Consider the following 3858-nt stretch of genomic DNA (forward strand, 5'->3'; position numbering starts at 1 on the left):
CCCAGTCGCGGGGTCCAGCTGGACGGCAGAGGGAGGGTCGTTATGGTGGAGGCAGGAGGGCCCCAGGTGCGGAGAAGGAGGGAGGACGCCTGCGCCCCCCACCGCTTCTTCATTGGAAGCTGGGTGCGTGCCTGTTTTCAGTAGCCACATCACAGTGCAGGCACCAGCTTCTCATCTCGTGTCCTTCCTAAACGGTCCTTTATAAATTCTCAAGTGCCCATGTGGTATTGGCATTTTAACCCTGAAAAGGTACATTGCTTGGTTCTAGTGCCCGTCAGGCACGTAGTAACCGTGTGAGTCGTGAGGCGCTGCCCACCACACGGTGCCTCTCCTGCGGGAGCCTGGCCCCAGGCCTGGCCTTCCTCTCTGCAGACCGGTCCCTGCCCGGGCTGGCGAGGGGCCACCTCCGGTCTGCTAGGCTCGGGTCTGGGGTGCACTTCCACTGCCGGGACTGAGCTCCACGCGCCGTCCATTGTGCGGCCCCTGATGGTTGTCTGCTCCCCATTCCGTGGCCAAGTAGGCCGTCTTTCATTTCTGACCACTTCGGCATCCCTCTGTGGGCAGTGTTCCTCGTTTCTAGTTACCTGCTTGGGACACTGGACCGTGTTGACCTGTGGAAGTCTCAACAACATTTAAGCAGAATCCAGCACACAGCAGAGCACCACGCTGACCACTCCCTGACCACACTGGTCACTCGCGGACCACACTGACCACTCCTTGGCCACATTGGCCACTCCCTGGCCACACTGACCACTCCCTGGCCACACTGATCACTCGCTGACCACACTGACCAATCACTGACCACTCCCTGGCCACACTGATCACTCACTAACTGCATTGATCACTCGCTGACCACACTGATCACTCCCTGACCACACTGATCACTCCCTGGCCACACTGACCAGTCACTGACCACACTGATCACTCTCTGACCCCACTGATCACTCCCTGGCTACACTGATCACTCCCTGACCACGCTAATCACCCCCTGACCACACTGACCACTCTCTGACCACACTGATCACTCACTAACCACACTGATCACTCCCTGACCACACTGATCACTCACTAACCACACTGACCACCCCCTGACCACACTGATCACTCCCTGACCACACTGATCACTCCCTGACCACACTGACCACTCCCTGGCCACACTGACCAGTCACTGACCACCCCCTGACCACACTGATCACTCACTGACCACACTGATCACTCACTAACCACACTGACCACCCCCTGACCACACTGATCACTCCCTGACCACACTGATCACTCGCTGACCACACTGACCACTCCCTGGCCACACTGACCAGTCACTGACCACCCCCTGACCACACTGATCACTCACTGACCACACTGATCACTCACTAACCACACTGACCATCCCCTAACCACACTGATCACTCCCTGATCACACTGATCACCCGCTGACCACACTGACCACTCCCTGGCCACACTGACCAGTCACTGACCACCCCCGACCACACTGATCACTCACTGACCACACTGATCACTCACTAACCACACTGACCACCCCCTGACCACACTGATCACTCCCTGACCACACTGACCACCCCCTGACCACACTGACCACTCCCTGACCACACTGATCACTCGCTGACCACACTGATCACAATGGTGTGAAGTTATGTTTGCATGGGGGAGAGGGTGGGTTTGGCACGGGTTCTAGTCCATATGGGAATGGTGTTCCCTTGGCAAGGTTTCTTTCCATCCTACTCTTGGTGAAATGAACTGGAGGAAGTTAGCAGGTTCTCTCTGGGCAAGCTGGCTGGTGGCCAGGGGCCTGACAGATGTGGCCCCACCTCTGCCAGCTGCACCGTGGACCCTGCTGATTCAAGCTGAACCACGCTGGCAATCACGCAGTGGGATTGAAGGTAGGACCGTAGCAGGGGTCAGAGGGTGAGCGTACCAGTCAGAGCTCTCCAAACAGAGCCAGTAGGGGGTGTGTGCGTGTGCACGACAGATGCTCACACGCTCACACACGCACACATTCACACACACATGCATTCACACATGTGCACACACACACACACGTGCATATACACACACAGAAAGGTTCGTTATAAGCAATTGGCTCATATATTTATGGAGGCGGACAAATCCCAGAGCCGTGGTTGGCAAGCTGGAGACCAGTTTAAGTCCAAAGCCAGGAAAACCCAAAAAGTCCCAGCTCAAGGCAATCAGGCAGGAGGAGTCTCTCTCACTTCCAGGACGGTCGCCCTTTTGTTCTATCCAGGCCTTCAACTGATTGGACGAGGCCCACCCACACTGCTGTGGGCGATCTGCTCTACTCAGTAGATCAGTTTATTTATATATTTATTTATTTTTAAAGATTTTATTTATGTATTAGAGAGAGACACAGTGAGAGAGGGAACACAAGCAGGGGGAGTGGGAGAGGGAGAAGCAGGTTTCCCGCTGAGCAGGGAGCCCGATGTGGGGCTCGATCCCAGGACCCTGGGACCATGACCTGAGCCGAAGGCAGACGCTCAACGACTGAGCCCCCCAGGCGCCCCTCAGTCGATCTATTTAAATGTTAACCATTTAACTCCCCCCCGCCCCATTTTGGGGGGCATTGAGGAGAACATGGGAGAACATGGGAGAACAACAGCCAGGAGAGGATCGTTCATTCATTCACTCATTCATTCCTCTCTGGGGGTTGGAGGAGTGCGCTAGCAGTGATCCTGCTTCTGTCCACTGAGGTATGTCTCGTGCCTGCAGCAGACTGCCACATAGTAGGCCTTGATCTGTGCGTGGCTTTGGGTCAAATGCGCTTGACGTGTCACCCCTTCTGCGCCCTCTCTACACCCTGCCCTGCTGTGTGCTTGTCCCTGCAGGTGGTCGAGCCTGTGGCTGAGAGCCAGCCACCCCTGGCCCTCCTGCAGCTGACAAAGTCGTCCGGAAAGAGCTTCTTCCCCGCTGTCCCCGTGGCCTCCAAGATAAAACCCGGGCTCGGTGTCCACACAGGTCCCGGATCAGAAAGATAAGGTAGCATGTTGGGGCTTCGTCTGCCCCTCCTGCCAAGGGTGACTCTTTGGAAAGTGTGACGGTTTGGGCTGCTATCAGCTGTCTGCGCCTTGCTCTTAGTTTGAGGTCTTCGGGGCTGGGAGTGGGCCAAGGCTGCTGGCCTCACGAGATGAAACGTTCCCGGGGGCACTCGGTTTCGCTTCTGGCCCACCTGGCACCCCAACAGACTTTGAAGTGGTGGCTCAAAACGCGGTGGGCTGCCTGCGTGGGGTCCATCTCAGTCTGGGTTTGAACTCTGGCTCCTGAGCACAGGATGAGCCCGTGGCGAGAACTTTGGAACGCAGGTAAAGTGCTCCGCGAGACAAAACCGCTGGTTACTCCTCCGTAAAGTGGCCTCCTGCTGGGCGAGTAGCGGCACAGATGCCGGCCCCTGTTGCGGGCTACCCGGTGCGGCTGGCATCTCACAGTTGCAGACGCAGAGTGGGGGTGTCGGTGCTCCTCCAGGAGTGCCCACAAACTGCCCCTGACAGAGGATGTCGAGACCCAGCTTCTAGAAAGCATGCCACCACTTGGGATAAATGGCCTGCGTCCTGTCTCTGAAAATTTTCCCATTAGTCTTTCTAGTGATTCTTCTTTGTTCTATTTGCAAAAGTATCAGCCCCATCGAGGCTGGGAAAAACCCCACAAGCAGGTCAGTCCTGGCCACGGATGAGCCTGTTTCACTGGCCACGTAATCAGAGCTCACGGTGACAGAACATTTGCTCTGTGCCAGGCGCTTGGCGGGTGTCAGCTCACTTGTCCTCACAGCAGTGCTGTCCCCGTGGCACAGAGAAGGAAACTGAGGCATCGAGGTTCCGGGCCTCACACGAG

Source organism: Halichoerus grypus, chromosome 6 (assembly GCF_964656455.1).
Source record: "Halichoerus grypus chromosome 6, mHalGry1.hap1.1, whole genome shotgun sequence".
Taxonomy (NCBI): Eukaryota; Metazoa; Chordata; class Mammalia; order Carnivora; family Phocidae; genus Halichoerus; species Halichoerus grypus.